Below are 12,748 nucleotides of genomic sequence, written 5' to 3' on the forward strand. Positions count from 1 at the left end.
GTGGGGTGGAAAACTCTGTAACCATCTGTTAAGCCCATTTGTTCAAGAGTTTGGTTGACTTCTAGTATTTCATTGTTGATTTTTTGTCTACTTGATCTCTATTTGTGACAGTGGGGTATTGAGGTCCCCCACTACTATTGTATTAGTGCTTATTTGATTTTTCCTGTCCGTTAATATTTGTTCTTAAAAGTTGTGTGCACTAGTAGTTGGTACATATATATTTATGATTGTCATCTCTTCCTCTTGGATTGTTCCCTTTACAAGGCCTCCCAAATTTAAAGACCCAATACAAAAACGGGCATCTGAAATGAACAGACATTTCTCAGTCAAAGAAGGAGAAATACCAAATAAACATATGAAAAAATGTTCAACATCCCTGGTCATTCAAGAGATGCAAATGAAAACAATGCTGAGATTCCACCTCACCCTAGAAAGAATGGCTGCTATCAAGAAATCAACCAAGAACAAATGCTGGCAGGGGTGTGGGGAAAGAGGAACCCTGCTCATCTAGTACTGGGTGTGCAGACTGGTACAACCATTGTGAAAACTAAGTGTGGAGATTCCTCAAAGAACTAGGACTAGAGGTTCCATTTGACCCAGTCATTCCCCTGCTGGGTATCTTCGCAAAAAAATTGAGAGAATCATACCACAGTGATATATGTGCACCCATGTTCATAGCGGCACAGTTTGGAGTACCTAAAACTTGGAAACAGCCCAATTGCCCATCAACTGGAGACTGGATAAAGATTTTTTTTTATAAAATGGAATGCTATTCAGCCACAAAGAATGAGAAACTAGAGACATTTATAGCTAAATGGATGCACATTGAGACCATACACTTAAGTGAAATAAATAGGACACACATGTATAAATACTGAATAGTTTCTCTAGTGTGAGAAACTGAAAGTGTAAATAAGGACTAAAATGTATAATAGATAATGTGAAATAGGAAGAAAAGGTCCAAAGGGGAAGGGGAAGTGGGATGGGTAGGGAAAAGGAAAGAAGGGAAAGGAATAAATATGAGAAAAGGAAAAAATGGAAACAAAGTCTTTGTAAATAGGGAGGGATAGAGAGGTTGAAGGGAGGGCAGGGGAAGGGGAAAAAAATAAAAACCAAGATATATCAAATAAAGGTACAAATTTCCAATAATGAATGTCATCATATTGTATACCTAAAATGTGCCAATAAACCCTAATGAATTAAAATAAATAGGTAAATTTAGTATGGTCAAAATGTGTGTCTTGTTAAATTTTTTCTTTTTTGTTTATGGAGGTCATTCATAGTTCAAGATCTTAAAAATTGTCTTTTTAACAAATTGTTGTACTTTTAAAGTCTTTAATTCTTTAATTTTATTTTTATGAATATGTTACAGAAATATATTTTTAATTTGTATTTTTTTCAAGAATATCAAATTGGCCAACATTTGAAGCAAACATCTTTCTTCTGGTTTAATTTGACATCTTTGTTAAACACTGAACTTTTACAGACACAGACACACACGTGTGTGTGTGTGTGTGTGATTCTTGCCTCTTAATTCATTATACTGATCTAGTGTTTACTGTCCTGCTAATATTATGTATTTACTTTTTTAGATATTTTATCAAGCTCAATTATCATAGCTCCTTAAAATATGCTAAGAAGATGAAATATACAAAACAGATTATTTTAAATTCATAAATAATATTTTTATAATTTAACTATTGTAAATAAAGGTCAATTGGTGGCCCACCACTAACCAAATATTGATATGGTTTTCAAAAGATTAGCCATTATTATAAATGTAAAATTTGCTCCTCTGAGCTGTTCAGTACCCTCAGTGAATGCTAGAATGACAGATTTAAAGCATCTGAAACTACATTAGCTCCCCACCTATTTTCCAATCGTTACCAAGTAGCAAAGCCAAGACAAAATCAATTGTTTCCTTTTCCTATCCCTCAGGGAAAAACAATTTGGGAAACAATCACCAGTATCCTACTGAGATCAGCATTTTATAGAAACATGATTTCTAAACTCACTTTTGTTTAAATTACCTGGAAAATTAAGGTAAGTTTAGATTTGGGAAAAAAAGGTCTATTCAATCTGAGCTTTGTTTCACTTTCAACAGTACGGTGATTATTGTGTACCTAAGTAGAGGAGTAATATGTATATTAGGTAAAACATACAAAAATCATTATCCTTTGAATATGTAGCCATAGTTAACATAAACATATTCTTATAGTTATATCAATTAATGTTCTATGCCTATTTTTTTAATTACATAATTATATCCCTTGGTTTGAAAACGGACTTATCCTATAGTAGATTCCTCATAGAAATGATCATACATACTTCTTTATAGCATATATTTCAAATACTTTAAAAGGCTTTTTAAAATGTGTGTATGTATATATCTATATTTGTATTCTGAAACACCCTAATGCCATGTTGTACTTGTATAGAACTGTTAACATCTACAGTGTGCTTTTAAATACATCACTTTTTTATACATGAGAAAGAGGCTTTTAATCAAAGTTACCCAGATTTGGGGGAGAATCAGGAGAATATGCTCTGCTGAATCTATTTATTCCAAAGTTATAATCTATTATTTAATGTTGTGTGTTAGGAAAACCCTGGCTTTCTACTTGCTTCCCACTTTCCTTTATCCACCTTAAGGGGAGCACTATGCAGTATCAAGTGGAAGTAATTGCCATTGAGACAGTCTTTAAGAGTGCTGCTACATCCCACAGTTCCCACTGTAGTTGCCCCTTTGTAATCCCTGCCACCATGGGGTAATGTAGACTGGATTCAACTAATCTTTGAATTTCCTCTTTAGCCTCATTCAAAGACCAGTGGTTTTGCTTTATCTGAGTTCCCAATACAAAGGATGAGGAGCTAAATACAAGTAAAATGGAGATTTTTGTGATTAACTCAAGAGGATAAACTCTTAAAAATTAAAGAAATTCTAATATACAGTACATCATGGCTAAACTTGAAAAACACTATGCTAATGAAAACGAGCCAGATACCTTCTTCTCTAAAAGGAGAAATATTGGATGATTCTGTTTATATGAAGTATCTAGAGTATTAAAAAAAACCCACAATCAAAACAGAAGTATAATGGTGATTTCCAGGTGGTTATCAGAGGTTGGAGGACAGGAGAATGGGGAGTTAAAGTTTAATGGCTATGAAGCTTCTCTTTGGGGTGAAAAAGTACTAGAAATAGTGACAATGTTTGTAAAACATTAAGAATATATTTCCAGCTTCTCAATTGTACAATTAAAATTGTTAAAATAGTAAGTTTTGTATTCAACGAATAAAGCAGATAGGGAAGAAGAGAAACCTATGTACATGGGGAATAAAGTGAATCTTCTTGTGATAGTTTAAAAAAGCCAGGGACTCATTTCCAGGAAATATTTTGAAGATTGGCAAATTCTCCCATTCCTACCATTCTTCCACTCTAGGAATAACTATGAGGCATAGAGAACATGCCGACTTGTATGAGATTTGTGATAGTAACATACTACGAGCAGATTCCTCTCATCACCTATTAGCTGTAGTAAAACTCAGGTAGACAAATACCCAGGGAGAAGCTTGTAATATAAAAATTCCCCCTACCCCACATGCTGTCTCCTGTGTTGTGCACACACTCCTATTTATAAATATTTGATTCAGGAATCAGGTGTATTAAAAATGGAAACCATTTGGTAGACAGGATATTAGGATATCTATTGACAGGTAGTGTCCATTGTACATTGAGGAAGAAGTTACCAGATCAAATAAATCTCAAAGAAAAGCTTTCAAAATATTTTAAAGCTAGATCTGACCTTTTCCACCAATTCGGTTTCCCATCCAACAAAACATTCTCATTTTCAGGAGACGTGGTTTGCTTATAAAAGCATTTTGTGAGAAAAGACAGGAAAAAAAAACCCTATTTCGTTGCTGAAATCATTTACCTTTTGTCCTGAGAGGCTTACTGTATTAGAGTCCACTGTATTTATCTCATCCTTTGCAGTTCTTTACAGGCGTAATCAGATTAACTAGTGTTCCTGGCTGAGCTTTAACAGTCAAAATTACATTCCATAGACTTTCCAAATTTTATTGTATTTACAAATGTACATGTAAAGAGCTCTTAGAAAATATTCCTAAATCTTTAATACAAGTATGCTAACTCAATTAGCATAGAATAAGAGGAACAAATAATAATTCTTACACAGATGCCTAAATATTCAAAATCTACTTGACTCAAATATTAGCCTTTAAGGGAATAGAGAAAAGACTATACATGCAAAGATTCTAATGGCATTATTATTAATATATAATTCAGTGGAGCATAAAACTAATTTGGGAAAGAAATGAGCAAGGTTATAAATGCCTTAATAGGCAAAGAGGAAATGCCTAAGGTATAGATAAGAGCTTATTGGCTGTTCATCTACCCTCTAACCCAAGGAGAGAGCGGAGTTTGATGTCATATAATGCAGTAGAAAATCCAAAGCCTCATTTAAAAGATACTTATTAAATCTCCTCATTTTAATATATTTTTATTATCTTTGGATTTTCCTTCTAAATTCAAATTACTAATTTTTAAAAATCCAATATATATACATGCAGATTATTTGTAATCTAACTGCTACATTAAAAACGAAATGAAACATCTCATAAAAATGAAAACCAAGGGATAACATTTTTAAGAACTAAAATTAACAAAATGAAATTTTCATTTGAAAATACGCTATCACAAAAATAATTACTGTTTCAACTCTAATATAATCTTGTTGAGTAGCAGCTATTATATATTCTCTATCAGAAACCTTGAAATTATTGTCTTTCCTCATATTTAATGTGAATCTTCTGCTTGAAATATTTTCTCTTCATAAAACTTTATGAATTTCACTTTTAGGGCAAGAGTGTATGTGTTTACTACTTATTCTAACTTATTTGAAAATCTCAGAGGAATTTAAATTATATATTGCTATCTAAGTAAGTGTTACAAATGAAGATCGTCTCTTAAAGTGAACTGTATTATTCATCTAACATACACTTTTAATTACTGCTAACTTCCCTAAAAGATACAACGTTTTTCATGACCATACTGTTTATGGTTTAGCAGTTAAAAACATTTTTTATTTCTAAAAACTACATATTAGCTCAGTATGTCAAAGGATACTAACATATGAATGTTTCAAACTCCCAACTTAAAATTATTTTATATGTATATTTTGTTTATTTGCATTAAACTAAAGGCCCTAAATTATTCAACAAATGAAATAATTTAAAAAGAAAATTAAGTTTATCTAATTAAAAATTAAAATATTTAATCTTTAATAATTTTAATATAGGCAATTTGCTAATGACTACAAATTTATTATATATATATATACAAGTATGCATAGCTATCTGACAATATTACATGATATATTGCTTTCTGAGTATAGTTTCATGGTGATTTTTTTTTTTTGTACTGGGGATCGAACTCAAGACCTTGTGCTTGCGAGGCAGGCATGGTGCCACTGAACTAAATCCCTGGCCCTTTTCATGGTGATTAAAAAAGCAGAAATGAAGTTGTAAAAGAAAGTTAGAAATAACAGTGAGTATACTATTACATAGTAGAAACATCCTAGGAATTCAGTATGGGTTTATTTCAAGCTACAAATGCTTTCAGTATTATGAATGGGGTAATAGAATTGTGATATACTCTGGCAGAGTTTGGCATACCTTTCTGAAAAACTGTATTGTAATGCACATGTGCATGCACTGGTGTGTGAACTAGAAGGACATACATATGTACATAGAGTAGTGTTTTGGTGACTCATATCTGTGGATATCTAAAGGATAGTTGGAGATAGGCTTATCAATTACTTCTCTAAGTTGGAAAACAGGGACATGCATAATGACCTCAAGGAAAGAAATTACAAGGAGGGGTTAATATGCTACTTAGATTGTGATTTCAATCCCTTCGGGACTTAATAAACTCTGACATAATTTGATGACAATTAGAGAACAACAACAACAACAAAAACCCTAATATTGAATTAACACAAGAAGCAGTTGCATAATTTCAGTATTTTTTTTATTCTCTTCAAGAAATGAAGTGTGATAGCTTCTGAAAGATGATATTGACATTTTCGGAGCTTTGTCAGTGGCAGGAGATGATATTCTTGTCTCAGACTTTAACCCCTCTCAATATCAGGGATCAGCCAACATCATGGAAGCACCAATTGCTGAAACACTGCCTTTGGCAGGCATGAACAATACCAGTAACTTCTGGGGGAAATGACAAAATTGTTACTAGTTATTAGCAACAAAATGAAGTGGAAACTTCACTATAGAGAAATAGAACATAATAGTAAAATAATCACTGCTGCCACCTTTTGGTCAAAGAGACACGAGTCATTCTTTAGGTACCCCTGGAACCATTTTGAAACACTTAAATGTTATAGACTTTTCAACAAATGAATGGGGAGTAGATGCATGCTTGCTATTTTTATCATACTTTTCGTGGCTTTTTAATCTCAACAATATACGTTATGTATATACATACTGTTAAATATACATGAATTCTTGTCAACTGTGCTATAATCTAATTTTTACGTTACCTTGAGTTTGTCTAGTGTTTCCTTACAATTGAATTCAAGTTAGCAAACGATGCTATATTGTAGGAAGTGAAGTTTGTTATTTGACTCTATCCATATTACTGACCAGCAAAATGTCACCTTCCAGGCACTAGAAACTCCCTTTTGTAACTAAATATTTTGTAGAGTAGACATTTTGAGACTATGTAAATGCCTTCTTCAGTATCAAATTTAAAGTTTTTCATTCATTTATATCATTATGGAATTAGGCTTCCTATTAGTCAAGTATTCTCAATATTTACCTTAATCTTAGACTTAGCCAATGGGAGCCTCTTCAACTTCCTTGCTTTTAAAATGTCTCTATGATCCTTTAAGCATCTCTTTGTTTCCTGACACAAGAGGATATTCCAGGTTCATTTTTTATTTTGCATGCTCTAGCTCTTGAGTCATTCAATTTTCAAAATCCTTGGTTTCTTTTAATGGAGATTGTCATTTGAAAGAAGACATAAGAGAGAGCATCAACCGCTTTTCTACAACTAAGAATGTCTGTGCAAATCAACCAGCCAAAATTGATCTCAATGATAAAATAAGGAAGTACTTCCTTTCATTTAGGAGAAAAAATATATGGATACACACGACTACTCCCATAATCCAAATTTTATGTAGGGACTAGGAAATGTCACTAAGATAAGGATCAAGAAGAATCAAGGGCTTAAGAAAGCAAACTCTCAGTTGTATCTGATTGCTCAAAAAAAACACACCAAACATCTAGAATGTAATTTTAGAAGGAAATAAGAAAATATATTAAGCTATCTTGACGTGATCAACAAATAAAAAGATGTGACAAGCTGAAAAATATTATCTTATATATATTAATATCCCCAAATACAAGGTAGTTAATAAGTCTATCAAGAGATGGCTGGACTTTATAGAATTATTTTAGTTTCAGTAAAACAAAATAGATGACAAGTGCAAGTCCATTCTCCCCCAAATTTTTCTATATATTCAAAGTTAAGCTCGTAAAACTCCTAATATATTTCATGAAGGAACTCAACACATTTATAAACAGAAGCAAAGACCAACATATTCTTGGTTACATTTTTGAGCAAAAAGACTCATTGGTAAATACTTTTAACGGTAAAGATAGTGTGGTATTTGTAAAGTTATAAGTTGTTTGAACCAGAGTATAGATACCAAGGAGACTAGTAAGTGGCCTGGGATGAATAAGTGCTCCAGTGCATCAGGAAACTTAAAATGTCATTTAATAATATTTCCACTAGAACTAAGTTGTCAAAAATTCTGAGGTCAAGGTAGCTTTCCTCATATTCTCCTAATAGTGTAATACTCCCCTAGGAACCTGCACATGGGTTGGGATGAGTCTTCTGAGGAGGCCTTTAACTAAGCTGAGTGGAGGAAAATGTCTGCTTGTAACTGTGGTTAGTACCTACAGCTTCAAAGATTGAACTTCTAATGCATCAGGTGTACTCAAAAACGCGTGTGTGTATATATATTTTGTACCTGGGATCAAACTCAGGACCTTATGCTTGAGAGGCAGGTGCAGTGCCACTGAGCTAAATCCCCAGTCCCTGAAAAGGTATAGTTTTATAAAATTTGTCAACTTCCTCCTTCCAGAAAAATAAGTGTCTTGGATGGAAGAAATGGGAAAATAATCCTTCTAATACACTTGGAGACTAATCTGGTTTCATTGGTCAAGTTAGAAAAGGGAAGTATTGTTTCATCTACATATGAATTCTCATATTGATGTCTCTTTTTTCCTCCCCTTTGTACATCCCAGCAGATATAAGCCTCTACTAAAATATGACTTTAAGGAATTATGATACCATATGCATTTCATCCGATATTTTATTGGATACCAATAGGGCTCTCTCAAGAATAAAATGGACATTATAGAGAAAGAGTTCCAGATGTTTCTAGTTATGTGCATAGTAGAGAAAGCAAGACAATTAGGAGGGAGAAATGCATATGCATCCTCAATGTGCTCAGCGACGACAGAGGGAATCCAGAACTTCTGCAACTTTAATTTGAATCACTCGTTTGAAGAGGATAATTCAAGGCAGCCCTTTTGCCATTTTTTTAGGAATGATTATGCTGAGATAATGCACATGACACAATGACTCATTCATTTTTGAGGAAGTTGTTTTGATAGTTTAGATCATAATTAATAAAGTAATGCAAAAATCTCCAGAGGGTAGGTAAATTTTTAAAAATCCTTCTCCTTTAAATTTTTTTCTCTGCTCTGCCTTGTCAGCACCCTTGATTGCTTGTTCTTAGGTACTTAATATGGAATTACTTGAAGTGTTTAACTTCCACCTTTCCTCCTTTGGTCTTATAATTGAATTTATTTTACTCTTAGAAAAACCATCTATTACAAAAGAGGATTATATTTTAAATGAGAGGTATAATATAGAGAGGGATGAACGGATGGATTGAATTAGGACGGGAAGAGTGATTGAGGTTTAAATTAAAAATGAAATATAAATGACACAAAATGATACATTTTCTAGATCCTATACTTTATATTTGAAGAGAGCTTTTAGTGTTCCGGCAACTTCTGTAATTGCAAAAAGAATAAATCCATTTGGAAGTTTAAAAAGATATGCAGCCCTTTCTGTGTGTTTTTTTTTCAAACTATGTTAATATCCATAATCTCTCTGGGATTGCTTTAAATGAATCAAATTTCAAGATATTTATTTTAGGATCCTAGGTAATATTTTGTAAGCAAGACTATATTGCAGTGCTTACATAGTTTCCTCCAGGAAAAAAATATCCATTTATAATTCAGTAAGCTTTCTCTTACTTTATCCAATATAATGTGATATATGTGGCTATGGTTTATTGGGGACAAGAGATAACACTTATTCAGATGCAAATACATGGAAAATGTCATTTTGCTAAAAACTCTAAAATCTTTGCTAGATCCCCATCAAGCGATGGAATCTATTTCCTCTTTTCTTCTATTTGGGCCAAGGAAGAATGGGCTTCATGTCTTTCTCCATGAATAAAATGAAGTGGAACTGCTGTATGACTTCTAATGCTGGATCATAAAGGATATATAGATTCTTCCTGTTCTTTTTCTCTTGGGATGAAAGTCTTAGAAACCCTGAACTGACATTTAAGAAGTCTAACTACCCTGAAGTTATGAGGCTAGAGAGACATTGTGGAGAGCCCACATAGGGATAGATAAGGAAGACAAAAGATCTTCATCTATTCCAGCCCTTAGCTGCTTGTCTTGTCTAAGCCTAAGCATCAAATATGTGAGGGAATAAGCCTTCAGATGATTCCACTCTCTGCCTTTGAGCCACTCCAGCTTATGCTGCATAGTACAGAGACATAAATTGTCCCTGCCAAGCCCTGAATACACTGCAGATTTTTGAGAAAATAAATGTTTTTTTTAAACCATGACATATCGAAGTGGTTGTTTATGCACCAATTGAAAACTAGAGAAAAAACTTTTAAACTTCAGATTCTTGGAGATGTTTGAGTCTCAAAGAAGAAGCCAATGACACACTATGAGATACACAGATTCGAAAGAGGACCTCTCAGTCCATTATGTGGACAGCTCATAAGGAAGTGAAGAGGAAGAAACTGGAATATGTCATCACTTTTATTACTACTTTCTATCTGAATAAGACCCCAAATATTTGACATGCTATGTGAAAAACTTTCAGTCTGTAGATGTAAACCAATGCAAAACAAGCCAGGAAAAATGAGAGTGTTTTCTCCCCTAAAAACTTAGAGCAAGAGGATCCCTAGTTTGAACCCAGCCTGAGCAACCATGACTTAGCAAGACTCTGCCTCAAAATTTTAAAAATAAATAACAGATCTAAGGAAATATTTCAGTGTGAAGTCTCTGGCTTCAAAGCCCAGCACCACACATACATACAAACACAAATGCCGGAACTAAGTAGATAACTGTACTAAACATCAACATGAGGATATGTAAGTAGGCAGGAGGTCAGTCATGCAAAGGACTCAAACCTCAAGTTGTTAAAGATCTATCAAAGAGAGAGAAATAAGCTAAAGGAGATCCATAATTGTAAATCTTAGAAAATGAAGCTATTTGTAAGGTGAAGACTTTGAGAGTTGTTCAAAAAATATGCATCCGGCTCAAAAAAGGAGATAGAAGAGTGGTCAGATATGTTCAAGTAAAACACACATTATGCAACATTATAGAAGCCAGTAGATGTGAACAACTTAATACTGCTTTGATTTTGAGGTCATGGAAGTCTTCATTAGATTTTGTCAATTTGACCTTTATAGGAACAATTTTGCTAGAATGATAAGAGTATAAGCCAAAATGGACTTAATGCCACAGAATTGGGGACTGTAATATGGACAATCTAACAAAGAAAGTGTTTGAGTTCTGGAGTAGACAGGAAATTTAGAAATAATCTTTTTTTATGCTGACACCTCCTTTCTCACTCACCACTATGTTGGATTTGAAAAATGAGTAAAGAAAGGAAATTGAGAATGTGTGAAAGAGGGCTAGGAATGTAGTTCCATGGTAGAGCATTTGCCTGTCAAATGCAAGGCACCGAGTTTGATCCCCCACATCAAAGGGAAAAAAATAATATGTGAGAGGAAAACAGAAAAGCAAAAACAAAGGAGAAATATACTGTTAATAGTTTATACATTCTCAGAACCTGACCAAATGAAAAGGCACTCTTTCTAAAATAGAAACGTTACTTGAACTTCTGCCTTTCTCCTCTGAAGCACAGAATATTCCTTACTTCAACTCTGCATTCATCAGCAAACCATTTACTTAATCTTCTTAACCCAATTTAGCTGAGAGAACTCCTTTGAAGTTCATCTTTGTCCTTCCAAAATTCAAGGAAAAAATTTAAAGCCAGTCATCTAAGTTAGAATGTATATATACTTACTAAAAAAATCACAGAATGCCACTCTGTAGCTATTGGCTCCATCTATGAGTCCAGAGTGGCATTGCATTGTGTGAATATTAAAAGTAAGGGATTTTGCTAGATCATGCCAAATTATATACATTATTTTTGGATAAAATGTTGAACGGATTCAAACATGTTAGATTTAGCTATATGTTTCTAATGGTTTATTCAACTTAATCCTATTTATTCTAACTCCTAAATACTATTTGAGTGTGACCACCAAATACACTGATTTCTAGAATACATCATTTAATGCTTCCAAGCCATACTACATTGTTCCTCATACTTAACTCACATGAGTTCCTCATACAACTCACAGGGTTCCACATCCTTACCATGGTGTACAAGAGCCCCGAAGACATTTCTGGTTTTATGTTCTGTCGCTGCACACTTTATACCTTACAGTGCTTGCAGTCCCTTCATTGTATCCCCATTAGTAAGATGCAACTTTCTTTTATGCAACATGTGCTACAAAGGTTCACTCTTTCAAAATGTTCCACCAAAACCAGGAAAAGGTTAAATACTTGGAAAAAATACTACTTACGATAACTTCTTCCTGAAAATTTACACTTCATATCAGCCAATAACGTTTCCAAAAAGATTACATTAACATTACCCAAAACTTTTAGGCTAGGAATCTTCTAAGGTACTCATTAACTCAGAAATACTGAATAGTAGTGCCCTCAACCCGCCATTAGAAACTAGTGATTTATACATCAGTGTTTAAATTGTCAATTGTTACTTAAAACAAGTGTTTTCTAGATTACTTTTTTTGCAAAATGAAACAAGTTTATTTTCCGCAATAAATTCTGTAAATTACAAAGACAAAATGCTAAACTACAGCATATATCTTTTCAAAATTTACCCAGAATACTTGTAATAAATATACATCCTGAAATAAGATAAAAGGCTACACTGTCAGGAATCCAAACTGTCTCAAGTTTTATTCTCTGCAGTATTTAAAAACTTATCAAGAGTTATTTTGTGTATATCACAAATGCACACTAACAGACTTTTAAAAAGTCTCTAACATGTAATTAAGTACCCATGGCTTCAGTTAACATTTCCAATAGAACACCTAATACAAATTTAAAAATTTGCTGCATCTTAAATAACTTGGATTGAAGTGGTGAGTATGTGCTCTAGAAAATAGTGTTAGAAAATGCAGAAAACGGTCAGGTAATAGGAGGACATTGATGTTGGACTTGGTTTTGGAGCATTTAACAAAATTAGTTCATTACATATAATTGGAAAAATATTTCAAAATTATTGTATTAT

Source organism: Heterocephalus glaber, unplaced genomic scaffold (assembly GCF_053883595.1).
Source record: "Heterocephalus glaber isolate CG9 unplaced genomic scaffold, H.glaber_assembly_v1.0 deba00001594, whole genome shotgun sequence".
In the NCBI taxonomy this organism is placed as follows: Eukaryota; Metazoa; Chordata; class Mammalia; order Rodentia; family Bathyergidae; genus Heterocephalus; species Heterocephalus glaber.